The 25659-nt window shown below is 38.1% G+C and overlaps 1 protein-coding gene across 1 annotated transcript in view; it reads left to right on the plus strand.

Moving 5' to 3' along the window:
• The window catches only part of LOC130907543 (protein enabled homolog), a 270375-nt gene that overhangs the window by 29401 nt on the left and 215315 nt on the right, over positions 1 to 25659 (plus strand). The gene's annotated exons all lie outside the window — the stretch shown is intronic.

The raw sequence follows: 25659 nt of genomic DNA on the forward strand, positions 1-25659 counted from the left end.
TACAGGAATAATTATTAATTATTCTTATTATTATTATATTATTCTGAATTATTTATTTATAACTTATTTGTTTTTCTATGTTTAATTGCCATTTGTAACAGTGCCAGCAGTATTTATTAAGAATTTAGTGTATGTTTTTAGGCTTTGGAACGAATTAATGGAATTATAATGTTTTCCTATGGGAAAATCCTGCTCGACATACGACCATTTCGACTTACAAACAAGGTCCTGGAACGAATTAAATTCGTATGTAGAGGTACCACTGTATTTGTGTTTCTGCTTCATGCTCGTGCAGCCTCACTCTCCCTCCTGCTGCTTTTATTGGTCAGCAGTGCACTGCAAGTTTTGCTTGTTAAAGTTAACGATGATTGACAGGCGTTGAAGCTTTGATCTTGCCAGAGAAGCTTGGCAGCGCTACCTTCAAAGATGCCAAATGTATCAATCATCGTGTAACTTGTTAAACGTTAGTGTGCTGTGACAATTCATTGTGTGTGTGTGCTCGGCTGTTTTCAGCAGTGAGCGGATTTGACGGGACACACTAAATTAAGCATTTAATAAAGACAAGAATCTTTCTACGTTATTCTTGTGTAAAAATAATTTGCATTATGAAGGCGGCAAGGCGGGACAGTAACATGTTCAAAACGTCTGGAGAGCTATTTATTTAACCTTTTATTCAACTTTATAAGAGACTGAAAATTGTATGTACCTTTTTCAAAATAGGACTATGAGCGTGGCTGGTAAAGACAAGTAAGTATAAGAACATTGCTTGATTGGAATAAAAACCATAATTGAACAAATTATATGAAAACGCATTGAACCCATGAATTTAATTGTCATTTTTGACCAAATCTTGAAGAGGTGTCAACATGGGAAGTTACTCTGTATTTTTTTGCCTGTGCAATTTATATGAATCAGGGTTTGGCACGTGTACTAGTATGTGTGAGCACTAAAACAGGTGGCTTCTGTGTTTGTCCATCTGTCTGCTCTTGTACCCGGCAGCTGTCTGTGCCTGTTGTTTTTTGCTCAGGTCGAGACTCACAAATTACCTTCTGTAAGGCTCCATAAACCATGTGTTCCTTCCTAGAAACAGCTTTGCCCTTTAGTTAGATGTTCAGTTGTAATTGGGTTGTTTTTGGTCCAAAGCAGAAAACGGGACATTGTGTGCTCTCATCATATTAGGGACATTGGAGCTCGCTTTATGATGCTGATCAATGAAAAAGCAATGATTCCACTACAATATGCCCTCCACTGCTGACATATTTTTTTTGGGTTATAATATGAAAGTACCCCGCGACCAGCGGTGAAAGTGGCTAGAATGTCTTGCCGGAACTCCCCGACGTGAAGGTCGCCACGGAGCCAGAAATTTTATTTATTTATTAATTTTTTATTTCATTTTTGGGGGCGGGGGGTGTCAAACCTCTTAAACTACTGAAATGCAAAGAAAACTGTTTTAGCACAGTTATTTCTATAACACATACAAAATAGATTTTCATTCAAAATTTTATTTTTTCAATGATTTGCAAAATAAAAGTTAACAAAAACAGCAATAACCCCACCCTCCATCTCCTAGTTTTTATTTTCCCTCATTTCCTCACATACTAAATGCCAAATCTCAATTTTAACTACTTAAGAACATAGGATGTATATTAAAATTGAAGTTAATGTAAGCATTTACTTTTTTTTAAATAACAAAGATATAAGTACAATAAATTCAGAAAACATTTACTCTTTGTTTTTTTATATAATAAAGATGTAAGCACCGTATTTTTCGGACTATAAGTCGCACCTGAGTATAAGTCGCACCAGCCATAAAATGCCCAGCGAACAGGAAAAAAACATATATAAGTCGCACTGGAGTATAAGTCGCATTTTGGGGGGAAATTTACTTGATAAATTCCAACACAGAACAGATATGTCATCTTGAAAGGCAATTTAAAATAAAAATACAATAGAGAACAACATGCTGAATAAGTGTACAGTATGATAATGTTACATGATGTTTGAACAACGAAAAGCAAACGTGGTCGGTGTGTTAACGTAACACAGGCATGAAAATCTATCACCTTTCGGCGAAATGCGCCGTTTTGAAGTCAAAAAGGATGACCTACGTGAATCGTGTAGATCCGAGGAGAAAAATTTTTAAGGGGGGGGGGGGGTCGTTTGTAGGCATGTGCCAGTTACCTTCACGGATTACCATGCTATGAAAACGTCGCGGTTACAAAACCACTAAAATTTTCCGTCATACAGTAGTACGTATTCGTTATTTTTCATGTGTCGAAAATGCAGCCAGAATTAGCTTGGCGCGGCAGCGCTTACCCCTTCCCCTGTTTGATGCTGCGTGTGTCAGTGACGCTATTCCAGCAAACCCAAAAACAAGCACTCCAAACGCAAGGCGTAAATTCTTCAATTTATTGATCTCTCAAATCGTGGTAACTGAAATATACCAAATGAATACATTTAAAACGTTGTACACTCGTATTTTTCCACATGTGAGTAGCTTCAACAGTTTAGCTTCATGAAAAAGTTCGTCAAAAACAAAACACACATTTTCCTTTCAAATTCAATACACAAAGTTACTAAAAACTTACAAAGACGAATGATAGGCAAGGCTTAGCTATGACAGCAACTTCATTGAGGTTAATCACAGCCGCTGAGAGAGAAACAAGTTTGTATGCGGGGAGGAAAAAAAAAAAAAAGAGCGTCAAAGATCGCTAATTGCGAGTGATGATCTTGTACTAAGCACAAATTCACATTCGCTGGAGGAGGTAAAGTATCACTCCCAATTGTTTTTAGATGAATGCATTTGCCAGCATATTGAATTTAGTGAGTAATGGTTTTCGTTTTCATATTTTGTGGTATGACAAAGTTACTGCCGTTCGTTGCAGCTTGCGTTGAACACTGCCGGAGCGTCCGGTGAAAAAATAGCTCCCGTTAAGGTAGCGTCAAGCTTGTGTATTTAACGGTAATATAAAAGCAGTGTTGTCAATAACGTGGTATCGTAATGCGTAACTAATCTGATTACTTTCTTTCAGTAAAGAACAACCTAACGCGTTCATTTTTCTAAATCAGTAGGCAGGAGATATACTACAAACGGCTGCATTTGCACACTGGAAACACAGCCATTACTTCACATTTTTGTCCAGTAAAGATAACAAAAATATCCCTGTGCGCTGCATCTTTGCGCTGGCTCAAAAAGACTCTCGACCGCTAAAAGCATCCAATTCAAGCACCACTTGGAATTACAGCACAACAGGTAACACGACAGCCAGGACTTTATGATACTGCTCGTGCTCAATCCTCGGTTCAAGCTCAGTTGTTGTTGAGGGTTTTGAAAGCTTAGGTTTAAAGAAATTCTAAATATCCATCTTGCCTCCTCAGCTGTAGTTTTGGCTAAGCAATGCAAACGGCTGTCTCTAAGGTTCTATAGTCACATGATCTGTTTGAAAAATAATTTGGACCTATTATGAAATACTTTGAAGGATTCCTGTTCATTTTATTCATTTGTGTTGTTTGTGTTATTGCTCTAAAACTTTTATAGACAACATTTTAAGGGCCATATTCAATGGTCTTTATTTTAAAGGGGAAGTTGAGAATTTTTTACATTAGGCTTAATCTTTGAGTTAGCCGGGGTTTAATTAGTCGTTGGAAATGATTTGAACAAATTCTGTGCAGTTTGACAGTTATTTGTTAGTTTCAGGGCTCCGGAGTGGCTAAGCTAGCGCGAGTCAATGGTGGTTGAAATCAACTCCTTCAACTAATTAAACCCCCGTTAACTCGAATATTAAGCCTTATGTGAAAAATTAAAATGGTCAAATTTGCCACATGTAGGACGTTTTGCCGACGGCGGACATTTTGTGCAGAACGCCGGAACAAATTTCCTCCACACCTTTCTCACCTTTTTAACGCCTGACCCATTTTCATGCCTGGTAACATAGCTATTGAGAGTTATTCAGTTAACCATAGCATAAAGAACATGCAAACACGTTTACCAAACCAGCAGTGTCACTCCAAAAAAACATGTGAAATTATTTAGTAATGTGTTAATAATTTCACACATACAGTGCCTTGCAAAAGTATTCGGCCCCCTTGAACCTTGCAACCTTTCGCCACATTTCAAGCTTCAAACATAAAGATATAAAATTTTAATTTTTTGTCAAGAATCAACAACAAGTGGGACACAATCGTGAAGTGGAACAACATTTATTGGATAATTTAAACTTTTTTAACAAATAAAAAACTGAAAAGTGGGGCGTGCAATATTATTCGGCCCCCTTGCGTTAATACTTTGTAGCGCCACCTTTAGCTCCAGTTACAGCTGCAAGTCGCTTCGGGTATGTTTCTATCAGTTTTGCACATCGAGAGACTGACATTCTTGCCCATTCTTCCTTGCAAAACAGCTCGAGATCAGTGAGGTTGGATGGAGAGTGTTTGTGAACAGCAGTCTTCAGCTCTTTCCACAGATTCTCGATTGGATTCAGGTCTGGACTTTGACTTGGCCATTCTAACACCTGGTTACGTTTATTTTTTAACCTTTCCATTGTAGATTTGGCTTTATGTTTTGGATCATTGTCCTGTTGGAAGATAAATCTCCGTCCCAGTCTCAGGTCTTGTGCAGATACCAACAGGTTTTCTTCCAGAATGTTCCTGTATTTGGCTGCATCCATCTTCCCGTCAATTTTAACCATCTTCCCTGTCCCTGCTGAAGAAAAGCAGGCCCAAACCATGATGCTGCCACCACCATGTTTGACAGTGGGGATGGTGTGTTCAGGGTGATGAGCTGTGTTGCTTTTACGCCAAACATATCGTTTTGCATTGTGGCCAAAAAGTTCAATTTTGGTTTCATCTGACCAGAGCACCTTCTTCCACATGTTTGGTGTGTCTCCCAGGTGGCTTGTGGCAAACTTTAAACGAGACTTTTTATGGATATCTTTGAGAAATGGCTTTCTTCTTGCCACTCTTCCATAAAGGCCAGATTTGTGCTGTGTACGACTGATTGTTGTCCTATGACAGACTCTCCCACCTCAGCTGTAGATCTCTGCAGTTCATCCAGAGTGATCATGGGCCTCTTGGCTGCATCTCTGATCAGTTTTCTCCTGGTTTGAGAAGAAAGTTTGGAAGGACGGCCAGGTCTTGGTAGATTTGCAGTGGTCTGATGCTTCTTCCATTTCAATATGATGGCTTGCACAGTGCTCCTTGAGATGTTTAAAGCTTGGGGAAAATTTTTGTATCCAAATCCAGCTTTAAACTTCTCCACAACAGTATCTCGGACCTGCCTGGTATGTTCCTTGGTTTTCATAATGCTCTCTGCATTTTAAACAGAACCCTGAGACTATCACAGAGCAGGTGCATTTATACGGAGACTTGATTACACACAGTAGGATTCTATTTATCATCATCGGTCATTTAGGACAACATTGGATCATTCAGAGATCCTCACTGAACTTCTGGAGTGAGTTTGCTGCACTGAAAGTAAAGGGGCCGAATAATATTGCGCGCCCCACTTTTCAGTTTTTTATTTGTTAAAAAAGGTTAAATTATCCAATAAATGTTGTTCCACTTCACGATTGTGTCCCACTTGTTGTTGATTCTTGACAAAAAAATTAAATTTCATATCTTTATGTTTGAAGCCTGAAATGTGGCGAAAAGTTGCAAGATTCAAGGGGGCCGAATACTTTTGCAAGGCACTGTAAGTCGCTCCAGAGTATAAGTCGCACCCCCAGCCAAACTATGAAAAAAAACTTCCACTTATAGTTCGAAAAATACGGGTATACATTCACAAAAATAAGTACAAATGACTTACAGTATATGATGCAGAGTGAAATGGAATATAGTTTGAAGATCACGCAAACATGGACTTTTTTTTTTTAAATCATAAGGAAATGAATAAGTAGCCTAGCATAAATGAACTAATATAGGTCCAAAGTGCACATTGACAGCTAAGATTGAACCTCCCCATCAAGCAAATAAAACTAAATATGATAAATCAGCTTCCTCAACTCTTTCTTTGCGCTTAAACATTTGATCCATTTTATGTTATATTGCCGTTTTTTGTCACTTTATTATGCTTGTTCTTAACACCTGTGTACAGTATGTAAATCTTATGTTGATAGATTGTTTTCTTCTTGGAGATGAAATGCATGTGTGGCAGCTTAGCATTTAATTTTTTTTTTTTTTTTAAACGTAGCGTTTTGACAGTTGCCGTCATATTTTCGGAATCAAAGCACCGTGTACCGGAACAGTATTCCGGCCCTGAATCTTATACCGGAACAGCATTCCAGCCCTGAATCTTCAGCAGAACTGCGTTCTGGCCCTGAATCTTATACCGGAACTGCGTTCCTGACCGTTCTGGCCCACTTTCACCCCTGCCCGCGACCCTCGTGAGGATAAGTGGTTCAGAAGATGAATTAATATAAAAATATTCCTGGGATTGTATTAGGCAAAACATCTTATCTTGAATGAGAGGTTGTCATTTGGGCTGGTTTGTATTGAATTGGGTGGATTTTATGATATGATTGTGCTGGAGACTGTCTTTCTCATCTGGTGACGCTGGTCGAGGGGCTCTTTAGCAAGGCAATGACCTCACGCACCTTGCTCAAGATGTGGTTTCTTAGTGTGGAATTACACACAAAATACACAGATGTATATGTCGGAAAACACAGACAAGGCTGAAAAAGCTGTTTCTGCTCTTGCACTTCTCTTTAAAATAAACTGCTGTATTTTAAGCCAAAAGAACTGTTGTGTTTGATAGAACAATATGTCTATATGCTGCAGTAGCAGATTTATGGCGCATTAAGCCCCTGAACTATTTTCAATTTATCCGTTTTACCCTGGAAACCCCTGTTTACAGACGGCGCGCAACCGCTTTTGTTTCAACCTAGCCACAAAAAGAAGGTAAGTAATCGTATTTATTATTCGAAATGTCTGTCATTTTTAGCTTAGAATCATTAATGGGTGTCTAATATTTATTTAAAAAAAAAAAAAAAAAAAAACGACTTTAAAGAATTATTCGCTCGCATATTTTAATTTTTAAGCAAATTACATCACAATGAAAAAAATTGGCATCTGTATAAAAGTCACGGATATCTACCTCATAACTATCGCTTAATTGTATTTTTTTTCCGTTATTGTTGCATTTCCCCCAATATTTTAGGTGATAAATAATCGCTCCAAAGAAAAAAACGTTTCAAAGGGTAAATATATGAAAATGAAAATCTCGACCACTCCTTGATGTCTGCGATTTCTGCATCACGACCCTTGTTATATTACCATGTTTCACCCATAAAATCCTCCGAAAATCCGACCGCGGCCATTTACAGCTGTGTCTTGACACCTGGTGATACATGCTACATGGAGTTTTTCGATCGAAAAGAGGTAAGTGTCCGGTAATATCCCGTTAAAATCGTGGCGTCTTTCATTCTTCCCCCAGAAAACAGAGATTTTAAGCTTACCAATGATGTATCACACATGCATATCGGACAATTTTGAAATTTGGCCAAATTGGGGGTCTCAGAGCAGAACTTCAAGTCACCTGAGTGTTTTCCGCCATATACATTATATTCCATCCTTTATATGTCTGCTTCTTTTTTGTGGTTTGCCTCCAAATAAGCCACCATCATGGAGGACATTATATTTGCAGTGTATTTCCATGAGAGTGACCGATAAAAGTGAAAAAAGTGGATCACTCATGGCAGACAGTACGCTCTGATTGACTGGACAGAGGTGTTTCATTTCAGTGATTCGTACGTCAACGGGAAGTGACATGTTTCTGACAGACTGATTGAGAAAGGTGTTTCATTTAGTGATTCGGTTCGTACGTGAACAGGAAGTGAAATGACACTACAGTTCCTCCCCTACCAAATAACTTGAGAAAAGAATCTTTAATTAGATTTAAAAATGTTGAACTACCAACACACAAAACATTTTTAAAGTGATATGTTCAGTCTCATTCACTCAAAAGAGTTGTTCTTTTGCAATGCTGTTGCTGTGTGGGGTCTTGGCTTTTCTTTTTATGAAGGGGGCAAAATACTGCCCTCCAGCAGGCACTACAGGGTCATAACAGCCTAAAAATAGACTAAGAGAGTGTTTCTTCCCAAGAGCTGTCACCAGACTCAACTCAAGTTTAAACTGAAATGTCACTGTCATTGCAGTTCTAATGGCACATTGTCACATGCATGTCACTAAGTAAAATATTGTCAGACATCTGTTTCTATCTAGGTACTGCATAATCTGGGTACTGCATATGCAATATTTGCACAGTTACATTATTCATAGTATAAAAAAGTATCTAAACCTTTTGGAATTTCTCACATTTCTGCGTAAATACGCCATCAAATGTGATCTGATCTTTGTCAAAATCACACAGATGTAAAAAGGTGTCTGCTTTAACTAAAACCACCCAAACATTTATTGGTTTTCATATTTTATTGAGGAGAGCATGCAAACAATGACAGAAGGGGGAAAATAATTAAGTGAACCCTCTGCCTAAGGAGACTTAAAAGAGCAATTGAAAGACATTTTTACCAAACAATTTAAGTTAGGTGTGTGCCCAATCACTGATGAGTGGTCTAAAGCTGCCCACTATAAAACACACATCTGGTAAGAATTGTCTTGCTGGGAAGCATTGTCTGATGTGCATCATGGCTCGGTCAAAAGAGCTGTCTGAAGACCTGCGATCAATGGTTGTTGATTTGCATAAAGCTGGGAAAGGATACAAAACCATCTCTAAAAGTCTGGATGTTCATTAAGGATGCAACAATACTCAGTTTTATTTTGAACCGTTCGATACGCCCTCTTTGATTCAGTATGCAAAAATATTCGATCCAAATGAAAAGCTCCCAAAATGTATTTTCCGAATTTATTTTTGTCATCTCTCTCGCCAAAATGTCCGGCGCAGCTTTGCCTTGGAAAAACAAACTCTGCCGCTAGCAGCCCCCCTCCTCTGCTCCTACCCCAAACTGCATGAAAGGTGGGAGCTGTGGCGCACGAGGATCATTGCTCGTGAGGAAAGATAGAAACTTAAGCAGGCGGCTTGCCGGCTTCATTATTGTAAAGATCCGTTATTTGGCAACATTTTGGATGAGCTAATATGCTATCCCCACTCATACATATTAAACAAAGACTGTTTTTACGGATACGTACAACAAAGTCCGCCTATGTAATGTTGCCGACTTGGCTGCTACGAATAACCTCGCTTTGACAACAGATTAAGACAATGGGTCACAGAGAGCTAACTCACGGTTACATGATGAACAATGACTGGCAAATTAAGAGCGCTGTACTTCAAACTCGTCCTGTTTATGAAAGTCAATTGTCAAATGCTGATGTTGTGCAGTAATGAGCAGACGTGACTTCTGTGGCGTTTGTTAACTTTTTTTAACAACAGCGACAATACTCGCGCGCGCACACACAAGATATCATCAAATAGTCACCTAGATGTGCTACGTTAGATCCCCCCAAGTTCCATGCGATTGGCTGCGTGAGCCCAGAGTGATCATGGGACGCGTAGTCCATATACTACATCGATGAATTAAAAACCGCCATGACTGAATGGAAGTTAAGCAGGCCAAATCAATCCAAACCAGTGACTATAGATAATGCTGCAAATATTGTTAATTTAGTACGTAACATAGATGGACTCAGACCACAAATGGGATGTTTTTCTCATGTGGTAAACATACCTGCTAAGAGAGCTGTAGCAATCAACAGTGTGCCCCGCCTCACTTTACAAACAGTAAAGATTGTTCTCAGCACTTTTATACAAAATTTCTTTAGATCAGTAAGAAGTAAGCACATAAATATTATGGACTATGATGCATGTTTATATGATGGCAAGGTTATTTTTGCTTGTTTGCAAAATGAAATTTTTTTTTTAAAAAAAACCACTTGTATTTTTTGTTTCAGAGCATTAAGTGTATTGAACCAAATCGAAAATTGTGTCCCTCGTATCAAAAATTGTACCAAGCCGTGACTTAACTGTATCGTTGCATCCCTAATGCTCATCAATCCAAAGTCAGAGAAATTGTCTACCAATGGAGAAGTTTGGCACTGTTGCTTCTCTCCCAAGGAGTGGCCATCCACCAAAGATGACGCATAGAATTCAGCGCAGAATACTCAGAGAGGTAAAAAGGAACCCTAGAGTTTCTGTTAAAGACTTACAGAAATCACTGGCACAGTCCCATATCTTTGTGCACACATCAACTATATGTAAAACTATGGCTAAGAATGGTATTCATGGGAGGACTCCACGGAGGGAGCCACTGCTGTCTAAAAAAAAAAAATTGTTGTTCGTTTAATGTTCGCAAAAAGGCACTTGGACACTCCACAGAAGTTTTGGCAAAATATTTTGTGGACTGATGAAACCAAAGTTGAATTGTTTGGGAGTAACACACAACGTCATGTGTGGAGGAAAAATGGAAAAGCTCACCAACATCTACACCCCATCCCCACCGTGAAGCATGGTGGAGGGAGCATGATGATTTGGGGCTGTTTTGCTGCCTCAGGGCCTGGACAACTTGCAATTTTTCTTTCTTCCTGGAGGGGAGTGTAACAGAAAGTAATTGAGAAGCACTGCACTACATCCCCACTTGCTTCTAGTCACTTATTCACTAGTATATTCCCAATATGGGTACACTGTAACCTGTGTTTTTATATTAGCCATAATTAGGGCCCGAGCACTAAGCGTGCGAAGGCCCTATTGTTTTGCAAACAATTTTTTTTTTTTTTTTTTCAGGGCAAATGAAAACGGCCAATTTGGAGGCCTGAACATGCACGGAAAGTCACCAAAATTTGCACATACGTGCGGAAAATTGTAAATTTCGATAATTTTGCAACATTGCAAAAAAATCTGACAAAATGGCTCTGTGGCGCCCCCTTGAAATTTTAAAATTGGCCTATAACCTTAGGGTCTGTCAGCGTAGAGCAATGAAATTCGGGGAGTCTATACCTTGTCCAAAACCGCTCCAAAAAAGCATTGGCACCCATATTCCAAACCCAACAGGAAATCGGTTATTTTGGATCAAATATGAAATTTTTATCGATTTACAGGGTGCACATTTGAGACCTTGAGACCTTGAGGGAGTTAGTTGGATCATCTTCAAAATTGGTGAGACTGTTCAGGAGACATATGAAATCTTAAGTTTTGAAAATGGTGCGTTTTCATTCACGGGTCTGACCTGGGCGTGGTGCCAAAGTCGGCCATTTTTTCGGCAAAATGACAAATTCAGTAAATGACTAATAGTTCCTTGACACAACGTTAAATCTTTTTCATATCTGGCATGTATGTGCGGTATCCCACCCTTAACACGAGTGCATTGAAATATTACCCATTAGGCCTAGCGCCCCCTAGTGAGAACAGGAAATGCCTTTTTTTACGAGACAGGTTCCTCCTTCAAGGGAAAAAAATCTGTTGACCTTAAACCTGCATCAGGGGAGCCTTAAGACCTGTGTTCAGGCGCCTGATGAAAAATATTGAGGTTTCGTTGAAGCGGCGGGGTCCAAACAGGAAAGTGAAAATGACCGTCAACAATTTGTCTCGCTAAAAACTTTGAAGTCATAACTCAGCAGATATACAACATTTCTGCGCCAAACTTCCCGTGCTTGTTGAGAGTCATATCCTGAAGAGTCTTGTAACGGTCATTTGCATCAACTCTACAGTGCCAACTAGTGGTGACAGAAAGGAGTCTTAAAACAGGCCTTTCCTATTGGTTTTTTTCAACGTAGAGCAATGAAATTTGGGGAGTCCATACCTTATGCAAAACTGTTCCCAAAAGTGTCTTGCACCCATTTTCCAAATCAAACAGAAAATCGGGTATTTTGGATCGAATGTGAAATTTTTATCCATTTGTAGTGTAGTTTATATTTGGAGGCCTGAACATGCACAAAAACTCACCAAATTTTGCAAATACATGCGGCTTTGCATGGATTTTGATAATCTTGCAATGTTACAAAAAAATGTGACAAAATAGCTCAGTGGCGCCCCCTTGAATTTTTCAAAAAGTCGTTTCCTATTAGGTTTTTTTAACGTAGGGCATTGAAATTTGGGGAGTCGATATCTTGTGCAAAACTGCTCCAAAATGTCTCTTTAACCCATATTCCAAACCCAACAGGAAATCGGGTATTCTGGATCGAATGTGAAATTTTTATCAATTAACAGGGTGCACATTTGAGACCTTGTCACAGAGGGAGTTAGTTGGATCATCTTCAAAATTGGTGAGACTATTCAGGAGACATAGGAGATCTAAAATTTTTAAAATGGTACGTTTTCATTCATGGGTCTGACCTGGGCGTGGTGCCAAAGTCGGCCATTTTTTTGGCAAAATGAAAAATTCAGTAAAAGACTAATAACTCCTTGACACAACGTTCAATCTTTTTCATATCTGGCATGTATGTGCGGGATCCTACCCTTAACACGAGCGCATTGAAACATTACCCATTAGGCCTAGTGCCCCCTCGTGGAAACAGGAAATGCCTTTTTTTACTAAACAGGCTCCTCCTCCAAGGAAAAAAATATATTCACCTGAAACCTGCATCAGGGGACATGTGTTCAGGTGCCTGATGAAAAATACTGAGGTTTGGTTGAAGCAGAAGAGTCCAACAGGAGAAGTGAAAATGACTGAAGCCATTTCGTCTCACCACAAGTTTTGAACAGTCATAACTTCTACAACATATCTGCGCCAAACATCTCGTGCTTGTTGAGTCATACTCTGAAGGGTCCTGTAGGGGTCATTTGCATCAACCCTAGAGCGCCAACTAGTGGCAATAGAAAGTCACTCGTTTTTCCAATACATGTCCAGCTCTTTTCAGGTTGGTCATTGTAGTTTCAAGACATTTTGAAATACTTATTTTACGGCCCATGTCCACATGTCTGTCTGTTGCCGTGACGACCCTTTGTTCGCCATTAAAAGGAAATATTTTTTTTCAGAGACTCAGGCAGCTTATAGAGCCACAGAATTTGGCACACATGGTCGAATTGGCCCAGTTAGAAGATTCATTTTGGTTTTGAATAAGGGCTTGGCTGCACAGCTCAGTAGTGGCTCCTTTTTTGTACTACTCTCTCCAATAGGGGTTTTTATCTCTTAGGTGTGTGAATGTAAAGAGGCGACTTTCGAGCATGTTAGGTTCTAATGAGAGGATTAGAGAGGAGGATCTGCCACCACCCTGACCTGCACACTGTCCGAGTTGCGTGACGTCCGAGTCGCGCTAGATTGCGAGGGCCCGTTCAGTCCTGCTTTGCAGGCCTAGTGTCTTTTGTATTCTATTCTCTTCTATTCTATACAAATACAACACACACAGTATTTTACAGGAGTAACTAATAACAGCTTGAAGCAAGAACACTTTTTTGAGACATGTTTGCTAACTACTGAACTGCGTAGGGGCACTGGCAATAGAAATATGCGATGTTGTCAATTTTCTCCGGTGACATATAGCCCTACTATAGTAGTATCGTATCCTGTGCAACTATGTGTGGCCTATACGACACAAGTTTACGGCGTTTTTTTAAAAAAGTGTTTGATTAAGAGAGGCGTCTCTTATTCCATAATGTATAAACATTGTTTTGTTTTTTTGTCGAGGACAATAAGACAACAAAACTTTTTAAATGTCAGGCCGGAGACCTCTGCATGTCTTTTAGTCTTGGAAACCTGAAGCAATGTCTGTTCTTCTGTGTCAGCCAAGTCTGCCCTTATCAGCAGAGATAAAGAGAACTTCACTCAAGCTGTTCACCTTATCTGCCTCCTTTTTTTGTTACCCTCGGCTTTATATCCTCCCTCCCCACGGTTCTTTGTGTTCTGTCCCCATTTCCTTTTTTCATGCCAATTTTGTTTTACATTAGTATTCCCATCAAATTACAGAGATTTAATGCGCATGAGTCATTCAGCACTTGGTGAGATAAAGTGTAGCTTGTTCTATTCAGCTGCTGTCGCTCTTCCTCTCAAGAATACTTAAGTAGGTTTTAGTTGTTTAATTGCTCTTTAAATTCTCCTTCAATGCAGCTGGGTGTTGAGTTTGATGGACAGAAAAACTCCTTCATCATCTGACTTGCCACTTTCTTTTCACCAAATTAAGAAAAAAAACCTTTGCTGTTTTTCAATCAGAAAATCAATTTTACGCAGAAAATTTGAGTCACTTCCTGCTGATACAGTGGTATGAAAATGTATCTGAACCTTGTGGAATTTCTCACATTTCGGTATAAAATCACCATCAAATGTGATCTGAGCTTTGTCAAAACCACACAAATGAAAAAACAGTGTCTGCTTTCACTAAAACCACCCAAACATTTATAGGTTTTCATATTTTAATGAGGATAGTATGTAAACAATGGGGGAAAAATAAAAAAGTGAACCATAACATTTAATATTTTTTGACCCCCCTTTGGCAGCAATAACTTCAACCAGACGCTTCCAGGAGCTGCAGATAGCTGCAAATCAGTCTGGCACAGCGATCAGGACTAATTTTGGTCCATTGTTCTTTACAAAACTGCTCTAGTTCCGTCAGGTTCCTGGGATGTCTGGCATGAATCGCTGTCTTTAGGTCATGCCACAGCATCTCAATGGGGTTCAAGTCTGGACTTTGACTTGGCCACTCCAGAACGTGCATTTTATTCTTCTGAAACCAATCTGAAGTTGATTTACTTCTGTGTTTTGGATCATTGTCTTGTTGCAGCATCAATCCTCTTTTTAGCTTCAACTGTCTGAAAGACGGCCTCAGGTTTTCCTGCAAAACATCCTGATAAACTTTAGAATTAATTCTTCCATTAATGGTTGCAAGTTGTCCAGGCCCTGAAGCAACAAGGCAGCCCCAAATCATGCTTCACGGTGGGAATGACGTGTTGATATTGGTGAGCTTTTGCATTTTTCCTCCACACATGACATCGTGTGTTACTCCCAAACGATTCAACTTTGGTTTGATTAGTCAAAATATTTTGCCAAAACTTCTGTGGCGTGCCCAAGTGTCTAGGTTTTTTTTAAACCTCCTCTGAGTATTCTGCGCTTAACTCTTGGCGTCATCTGTGATGGACGGCCACTTTTTGGGAGAGAAGCATCAGTGCCAAAAGCTCTCCATTTGTAGACATCTTCTCTGACTGTCGATTGATGAACATCCAGACTTTTAGAGTTGGTTTTGTATCCTTTCCCAACTTTTTACAAATCAACAATCCTTGATCGCAAGTCTTCAGACAGCTCTTTTGACTAAGTCATAATTCACATCAGACAATGCTTATCATCAAGACAATTCTTACTAGGTGTGTGTTTTATAGTGGGCAGGGCAGCTTTAAACCACTCATTAGTGATTGGGCACACACCTGACTTAAATTGTTTGGTAAAAACTGGTTTCAATTGCTCTTTATGTCTCCTTAGGCAGAGGGGTCACTTACGTATTTTTCCCCCTTTTGTCATTGTTTACATGGTATCCTCCATAAGATATGAAAACCTATAAATATTTGGGTGGTTTCAGTTAAAGCAGACACTGTTTTTATATCTGTGTGATTTTGACAAAGATCAGATCATATTTGATGGTGATTTTATGCAGAAATGTGAGAAATTCCAAAAGGTTCAGATACTTTTCATACCACTGTAAATTTACCATTTACCAAGAGGGGGCCTGCATTGTTGGCGTGGCCGTCAAAGCTGACGAGTGGAATCCCAGACAAAGAGCTTTTTTCGTTGAAAATGCTCGCGAATAAATGCTTAAATTCCTGAATTCTTCTATATGGTCTCGATTCTTGGTTAAAAGCAAAAAAAAAAAACGTGCAGTTAGCATTTATTTTACGTAAGTATGTCAAAGTATGATGCTAGTTTGTTTGTCAATGTGGTGGCCGCCATATGTAAACAGAGCTTTTGCTGTGAAAATTCTTGTGAATAAATGCTTAAATCCCTGAATTCTTTATAGGTATGGACGTAAAAGAGTCTCGATTCTTGGCTAAAATAAAAAAAACAACAACATGCATTTAGCATTTATTTTACGTAAATACTGTATGTAGAAGTACGATCCTAGTCTGTTAGTCAATGTGGCGGCCGCCATATTTAAACAGAGCTTTTCCGGTGAAAATTCTTGTGAATAAATGCTTAAATCCTTGAATTATTCATAGGTATGGATGTAAAACAGTCTCGATTATTGGTTAAAAGACCAAAAAAAAGGGCAGTTAGCATTTATTTTACATAAATATGTTGAAGAATGATGCTCGTCTGTCAGCCATTGTGACAGCCCCCTTATCACAACAAAGAGCTTTTCCGGTGAAAATTCTCGTGAATAAATGCTGAAATCCCCGAATTATTCCTAGATATGAACGTAAAACAGTCTCGGTTCTTTGTTAAAAGAGCAAAAAAACGGGCAATTAGCATTTATTTTTCGTAAATATTTCGAAGAATGACGCCGATGCCGCTGCGGTTAATCTCTCTCATTGATTTTTTTCTCATTGCAAAATGCATGTATGCATGGTACAAAAATATAATAATTACCTTGAATCCTTGAACAAATCACTCCCGAGAAAATCCTTCCTGTTAGTATTCCTGTTAGTATGCAGTACAGCTTTCGTACTTTTTCAACCTAAATTCGGGGTGGATCCCTGCATGTGTTGCGACCGACTGCGAATAACTTAAGCGAACTGCAGGACGACTTGAAGGCATTGTGCAGTTGCTGACGGAAATTATCCGTCAATGCAATTATGAAGTCTATGTTTAGACTTTAGCTTATTGAATGAAATGCTTTGTTTTTAATTTATTTTGCAAACAAGAAAGCAACAGCAAATTCAAAAAGTGCCCCTTGGTAGTCTAAATAAAACAGCAGTATATTTGTAAATGGCCTCCTCTGAGATTTGATTTTCACGGTTTTATCTCAAAGAGTATGCAGGGTAAACAGAGGCAGACTATAAAAAGATAAACTCTCTGCTCTTCCTTACAGTAATTTGCTCTGTGACACTAAATTTCCCAGGGTGCTTTATAGCTTCCCCACTGATACAACATTAGCATGGCCGTCCTTTTCAGACAACCTGTCAGAATCCCAAAACTGTATCCAAAGGTTGTGCCACTGTATTCTATGCTGACCTTAATTTTGAGCATCAAGGTTGAAAATGCCATTCTATTATGGAGATAAGACAGAAAGAGGCATTCTTACAGCGTTAATGGTGCTGTGATAGCCTGGCCTAGCACTATCAAGTTGACATACAGTAAGTATGCTACTGTATAGATTGAAATGACACTTTATGCCACAGGAGTAAAAACATGGCAGAAAATTCCTTATCTGTCTGTAGTGTAATGTTTGGGTGTAGTACATTGTGAACAACAGTTTTCTGGAAAGATTAATAAAAGAAATAACTCATGCACACAGAGAATACAAAGAATTTCTATTTCTTTTGTTGAACTAACTGTTAGGGGATGCTTTAGGGACTGATTACACAACCCAATTTTCAACTAAGTACAGCAACAACAAAAAAACAGTTGTATTTGTCATACTCTTTGCAGAGGCTAGTTTTTCGTCAGATATAATAATAATAGTAATGATACATTTTAGTTGGGCCAAAGCGAGTGAATAAATGTAGGCTTTGCGAGTAAATATTCATACTTAATCACTCTATTCAGATACAGCGTGTTTAGAATGAAATTTAACATAAAGTATTCAATATGTGAATTAAGTGGTAAATGGTGTTATACTTGTATAGCAGTTTTCCACCTTTCAAGGTGCTCAAAGTGCTTTACACTACATTGCCATCTACCTACTGGTGACACAGCACCAGGAGCAATGTGGGATTCAGTATCTTGCTCAAGGATACTTAGGTGAGTTCATCAGGGCAGAGAACTGAACCCACAACCTCAGGTTGGGGGACAACTACTCTACCACTGAGCCACGCCATCCCCAATCCAATCAAGTGTGGATTATTTATATTTGAAAACTTTCACAAATTAAGAAATGATCACTCAGGAATTGTAGTTCATATAGTAGGCTATATACAGTAGTTCTCATCGTTTATTAAAAAAAAAACAACAACAAAAAAACAACATTTCATACAGTGCTGTAAACAGTGTTGTTTTTGGCAGCCTTTTTAATTTTCATCTTATTATTTTAGATGATAATACATAATAATCTTAGTCATATTTTAGTCATCTCAAATTGTTTTATCTTTATCTAGTTTTTGTTGACGAAAACTAATTTCGTCCAGTTTGATGTTTACGAAAAATATTTTCGTCAGTAATTAAAAAAAAAAAAAAGACTCCCAAAATAAATAAATAAAGGTTTCCAACTATTCCGAATGATCACTGACAGACAAGCACATACTAGTCCTTCTCCAAAAATTAGCATACTGTGATAAAGTTAATTATTTTCTGTAATGTACTGATAAACATTAGACTTACCTATATTTTAGATTCATTACACACAACTAAAGTAGTTCAAGCCTTTTATTGTTTTAATATTGATGATTTTGGCAAAAAAGTCAAGAAAAACCAAAAATCCCTATCTAAAAAAAATTAGGTTATCATGAAAAGGTACTCTAAAGAAGCTACTAACCTAATCGTCTGAATCAACAAATTAACTGAAAACCCCTGCAAAAGATTCCTGAGACTTATAAAAAATCTCAGCATGGTTCATTACTCAAAACCGCAATTATGGGCAAGACTGCCGACTTGACTGCTGTCCAGAAGGCCATCATTGACACCCTCAAGCAAGAGGCTAAGACACAGAAAGAAATTTCTGAGCGAAAAGGCTGTTCCCAGAGTGCTGTATTAAGGCACCTCAGTGGGAAGTCTGCGGTAAGGAAAAAGTATGGCAGGAAACGCTGCACAACCAGAAGAGGTGACTGCACCCTGAGAAAGATTGTGGAGAAGGGCCGATTCCAGACCTTGGGGGGCCTGGAAACCTGGAAATGGGCTGCAGGTGCCGCATTCCCCAGGTCAAGCCACTTTTGAACCTGAAACAGCGGCAGAAGCGCCTGACCTGCGCCACAGAGAAGCAGCACTGGACTGTTGCTCAGTGGTCCAAAGTACTTTTTTTCAGATGAAAGCAAATTTTGCATGTCATTTGGAAATCAAGGTGCCAGAGTTTGGAGGAAGACTGGGGAGAAGAAAATGCCAAAATGCCTGAAATCCAGTGCCGAGTACTCACAGTCAGTGATGGTCTGGTGTGCCATGTCAGCTGCTGGTGTTGGTCTACTGTGTTTATCAAGGGCAGGGTAAATGCAGCTAGCTATCAGGAGATTTTGGAGCACTTCATCCTTCCATCTGCTGAAAAGCTTTATGGAGATGAAGATTTTTTTTTCAGCACAACCTGGCACCTGCTCACAGTACCAAAACCACTGGTAAATGGTTTACTGAACATGGCATTACTGTGCTTAATTGGCCTGCCAAATCTCCTGACCTGAACCCCATAGAGAATCTGTGGGATATTGTGAAGAGGAAGTTGAGAGACACCAGACCCAACACTAACACCTCAGCAGTGCCACAGGCTGATTGCCTCCACGCCACGCCGCATTGAAGCAGTCATTTCTGCAAAAGGATTCCCGACCAAGTATTGAGTGCATAGCTGATATAATTAATTGAAGGTTGACTTTTTTTGTATTGGTCGGATAAAATATGCAAATTTTTTGAGATGGGGATTTTTGTTTTTTCTTGACTTTTTTGCCAAAATAATCAATATTAAAACAATAAAAGGCTTGAACTACTTCAGTTGTGTGTAATGAATCTAAAATATACACGACACGGCAAACAAATCGGGCCATAGGGCTTTGCAGACCTCGGACAAAACGCTGGACTTAGTGCTCGACGCCAGATTGAAGCTAGCCGCCACAGCTTGCTGGTTTCCACCCAAGTCTAGAACTCTCTGTGCGGCATCAAAAGTCAGACAGACCACTTCGAAACCGTCTTCTGCGTCGCCTGCGCTTCAACGTTTGTATGATCAACATTTATTCAATGTTGATGAGCTGAAGATCCACATTCAAGCGTTCCATCTTGCATTGTTTATTTATTTTGTCTCGTTAAACTAGAGGAAGTCAACAAGCATGCCCCAAAACTGTACAAACATAATGCCACACCCCTCTAGCGGCTTAGTGGTGAATTACAGAGCAACTCGTTCCTTCACCGCAGAACTATCGAATGCTCCTTGACGCCGTAGTCACTTCGCCGACACCGCAACACAGGACCATAACTCAGGCTTAAGTCCCCCAAAACATGTTTTTAGCTCGTTATCGTCTCATCGTCATGAAAAAAGTGTTCGTAGACAAAATATTTCGTTATTGTCATCGTTCTATATTTATACGTGTATATTACATATAATGTCATATTTATATGCCATATAGCCAAATATTTGTCATGCCATGGTGAACCAATATTGATCCCTATATAAAGCGCATCGGATTATAAGGCGCACTGCTTGCTTATGAGAAAATTGAAGGCATTTAGGTGTGACAGACCGGTGTGATTTGGGTCTTTTTTTCACGGACCGGTGTTCTGTCAAATTTTGCACCCTTATAAAATTTTTCTCCCGCAAAGCTTTTGTGGTGGTGAAAAAGCCCTCTTTTATATTTAGTTGGACTCTCAATGTTATCCAACAGTGCTAAAAAAAAACTATTTACATCATAAACATACATGTGCAACACGAAAATAGTGTAAATTAATGCTTGACGAAACTGCGAAGTTGTTAAGTGAGAGAGCTGCGTGCAGTTGTTGCGTGCAGCTAACATGGCAAACGTAAGTTAACATTCCTTTCTTTAAAGAATGTTTGTAGTGTTTACTTTAGAATCGCTGCATTCGCGGCCATTTTTAACGTTACGCGCATGCCAAATTTGTCAGAACACCGGCAATGTTCGGCAGTCAAATACAGCAAATATAAAATAACATTTGTTTTTAGCCCCGTCGTGTTAAGTGCAGGGAAAATATAACTCACACGCTGAATCAGTGGGAGGCCTGAGCTTGTTTCGTTGAGACAAGATGGTCCCATCTAGGTGTGATGGGAGAGTGATCACAAAGATATGATTTTGGAAATTATAGCATGGTTTTCAGTGCTCTCCTAGCGATGTCAGGATATTCCGGAATGACTTTAATCCAAAATCTTGGTAGAGTTGTTGTCTCAAATGTACGTTTAAGGTCGCCGTCATTTGTGATCTCTACAAGCTGATCCTCCTGTTGCACAGACATGCTCGAATCACTCGGTTTATTCACAAATGGGTCACAAATCCACTCCTTTGCAGTTCGTTGGTCTTTAATGTTTGGAAAGTAGAGTAGATTTTGTTATGTTTGTGGTTGTAGGCTCATCTTTTGGCTTGTCAGGTGCCCTTTTTCCCGTAAAAAAATCTGTCCAAAGACGTCTGTTTTCCAGTCATTCTAGTGTGGGAGCTAATTATTTCCAGGAACAAATGTGATGCACCTGCCTATGGAGGACCACGAGTGCAAAAATTCAATAAATAAATACACAATTAAATAAAAATTAAAAGTGTCATTAAAATGCTTTTATTTCAATATTTATTTGTTTATTTCAATATTTATTTCAATTTATATTTATTTATTTCAATTTATATTTATTTATTTCAATATTTATTTATTTATTTCAATTTATATTTAGTTATTTCGATTTATATTTATTTATTTCGATTTATATTTATTTATTTCAATTTATATTTCTTTATTTCGATTTGTATTTATTTATTTCAATTTATATTTATTTATTTCAAAATTTATTTCGATTTTTATTTATTTATTTCAATTTTTATTCATTTATTTCAACTTTTATTTATTTCAATTTTTATTTATTGATTTCAATTTTTCTTTATTTATTTCAATTTTTATTTATTTATTTCATCATTTATTTATTTATTTCAACTTTTATTTACTTCACTTTTTATTTATTTCATTCTTGCACTCTTGTTCCTCTGGAGGTGCAACCATGAAATAAATTTATCTGTCACGTTTGCTCGTCAAAGTTTCTAACGTCTGATTGGTTGCTCAGCAAAGCAAGTCTTAACTAGTCGATCTCAGATAATAGATTGACGCCTGAGGCATTGGCTAATTTTTATGTACACCCGAAACATAAGGTGGCAGTGTAGATCCGTATAATCTGAAAAATAATTGCTCCCTCAAAATCACAAAAACGACGAAGATTAGTAACGTGGTCAGTGTAGCGGTAGTACTTTGACGCATTTCGCGTGTTGTCCAAGCAAAACATACATATGTCCAAAATGTGCCCAGAGAAGCAGCAAATTTAATCGAGGACACTCTGAGGAGAACTCCACCAGCAGCCCATGGTGGAGTCCAGTCTGTGGCTTTTACATCGCGCGGGCCAGCGCCTTTAAACGGGCTGATGTCCGCATACGGGAAACTCTAGTATAACTCAGAAGTGGAACGGTCCTTGGATATTTACCAGATTTTATTTATTTATTTTTTATCAAGTTTTGAAATAAGGCTAAATGACAGAAATAAGTAGCAGTTTTCTAAGTAGTTTTACTCTGAACTCCGACATCATTTTTACATGATAATGATTTAGTTTGGGTCTAGGGGTGCTCCAGTGTCTCTCTAATGTGGACCCGTTGTCGAATAGGTCACCGTTTTTTCCCCCTGTATATTTAATAAAGGGACTTGCGCTCTGAAGCCACCTCATTGCATTCTGAAGCCAGCGCATTGCATTACCGTAATGCACATAATGCAAACAATAATCCAAATGAGGGGCGGCTGGTTTGACTTCGTTTTTACGAGTGGAGGCTGGCTTGACCGCAGTTCTAAACTATCGAAAACTCTTCGATCAACATCTTGATCTGACAGAGCCGAGATGATGCCAATAACGTTAATTAATTGCTCTGTTTTGTAGGACACGTACTGAGGGTCCAATTGTCCTGCTTCAATTTGTTCTGAGAAATCTAACATGTCCCAAGAGAGCTCATGCAACATCTCAGATAATGCCGCCGTGTTGGGAAGAAATAGGACGAAGCAATCGCTTATTACTCAATCAACTCAAACCCCGCCTAGTACACGCCCGCCCACCGAGTTTGATGAGCCAATGACAGATAAAATTATTTCATGTGGCCACACGGGGAACAAGAGTGCAAGAATGAAATAAATAAAAAGGGAAATAAATAAATGTTGAAATAAATAAATAAATGATGAAATAAATAAATAAAAATTGAAATAAATAAATAAAAGTTGAAATAAATGAATAAAAATTGAAATAAATAAATAAAAATTGAAATACATTTTGAAATAAATAAATATAAAATGAAATAAATATAAATTGAAATAAATAAAAAAAGTTGAAATAAAAGAATAAAAGTTGAAATAAATAAATAAAAATCGAAATAAATTTTGAAAGAAATAAATATAAATTGAAATAAATAAATACAAATTGAAATAAATAAATATGAATCTAAATAAATAAATATAAATCGAAATAAATAAATAAAAATGGAAATAAATAAATATAAATTGAAATAAATAAATATAAATTGAAATAAATAAATAAAAAATGAAATAAATATTGAAATAAATAAATAAATATTGAAATAAAAGCATTTTAATGACACTTTTAATTATTTATTTAATTGTGTATTTATTTATTGAATTTTTGCACTCCTGGTCCTCCATACCCGCCCGATGTCATACATTATTATCGAGGACAAGCACACTTTGATATGGCGGAAAACACTCAGGTGACTTGAAGTTCCGCTCTGAGACCCATGCTTTGGCCAAATTTCATAATTGTCCGATATGCATGTGTGATACATCATTGGAAAGCTTAAAATCTCCATTTTCTGGGGGAAGGGAAAATTTTGAACAGGAGTGCATTTTTTAAAAAAAAAGTTTTTTTAAACAGCAAAACCCTATCTGGAGATGAGAGCACGCGAGAGCAGAATTACAGACACCATGACTTTAACAAGATATTATCGCGTACTTACCTTGTTTCGACCCAAAAACTCTATGTAGCATGTATCACTGAGTGTCAAGACACAGTTGTGAATGCCCACAGCTGGATTTTTGGGGGATTTTATGGGTGAAACATGGCAATATAACAAGGGTCGCGATGCAGAAATCGCAGACATCAAGTAGTGGTCAAGATTTTCTTTTTCATATACTGTATTTACCCCTTTAAACCTTTTTTTTTCAATTTCTCTTTGTTTGGATCGATTATTTATCATCCAACATATCGGAGATAATGCGACAGTAACAAAAAAATACAATTCAGCGATAGTTATGAGGTAAATATCCGTGACTTTTTTACAGATGCCATTTTTTTCATTGTGACGTCATTTGTTTAAAAGTTTCAAATATGCGAGTGAATAATTTTTTTTTTTTTTTTTTTTTTTTTTTAGACGAAATATTAGACATCAATTAATGATTCTAAGCTAAAAATGACAGACATTTTGAATAATAAATATAATTAATTACCTTAGTTTTATGGCTGGGTTAAAACAAAAGCGGTTGCCCGACGTCTGTAAACGGGGGCTTTCAGGGTAAAACGGACAAATTAAAAATAGTTCGGGTGGTTTAATGCACCATGAATCTGCTATGGCAGCATATAGACATATTGTTCTATCAAATACAACAGTTGTTTTGGCTTAAAATACAGCAGTTTCTTTTAAAGAGGAGTGCAAGAGCAGAACTGCTTTTTCAGTCTTGTCTGTGTTTTCTGCCATATACAAAACAAGATGTACTGCTAGCAGTCCAATCAGTGGATTTCAAGGATGACATTCTATCCTGTAGTATTATATCTAGAGTAGACTGGGATATTGGTGTGTTAAGGGGCACAGGCCAAAGTTAATTTGGCCAGAAAGCAGTCGTTAATAAATTATTATTTCTTTTGCGGCCCGGTAGCAAATGCGCCAGTATTGCGCGGCCCGGCGGTTGGGGACCCCTGCCTTATGGTACAGAAAATACGGTACTCAAGTAGATATAACGTGCATTATTACTAGGAGTGGGAACCTCTGGGTACCTCAGGGTAGGATACGATTTGCGATACAAAACTCATGATAACGATGATCTGACGATATGGCGAGACAATGATTATCGATACTCTGGTCGGGAAATCATTCTAGAATATTCTACAAACAACTAATAAACAGAAAAACAACCTTCTACTCTGAATTGGAAGGAGTTTATCACTAGTAGACGTCCAATCCATTTGAAGTGGGAGGGTGGCAGCGAATGAACATTCTCCCAGTTCAAACGGATTCTGGTTTCGAATGAACGAATGTTCCCAGTCTAAATGGATTCGGCGTTGTGCACCGTCAAGCAGCCTTTGAGTTAACTGAGACACTATTATGATGGAAGATTTTGGGAGCAACTTGTTGGTTTTTATTTATTTATTTTTTCAGACATTGATACCTTTTTAAAACGATATCTCGATTCTTGGCAGGAGCATAACGATAACTAGGGTTGTTCCGATCATGTTTTTTTGCTCCTGATCCGATCCCGATCGTTTTAGTTTGAGTATCTGCCGATCCCGATATTTCCCGATCCGATTGCTTTTTTTTTTTTTTTTTTGCTCCCGATTCAATTCCAATCATTCCTGATAATTTTTCCCGATCATATACATTTTGGCAATGCATTAAGAAAAAAATGAATAAAACTCGGACGAATATATACATTCAACATACAGTACATAAGTACTGTATTTGTTTATTATGACAATAAATCCTCAAGATGGCATTTACATTGTTAACATCCTTTCTGTGAGAGGGATCCACGGATAGAAAGA

Source organism: Corythoichthys intestinalis, chromosome 19 (assembly GCF_030265065.1).
Source record: "Corythoichthys intestinalis isolate RoL2023-P3 chromosome 19, ASM3026506v1, whole genome shotgun sequence".
NCBI lineage: Eukaryota > Metazoa > Chordata > Actinopteri > Syngnathiformes > Syngnathidae > Corythoichthys > Corythoichthys intestinalis.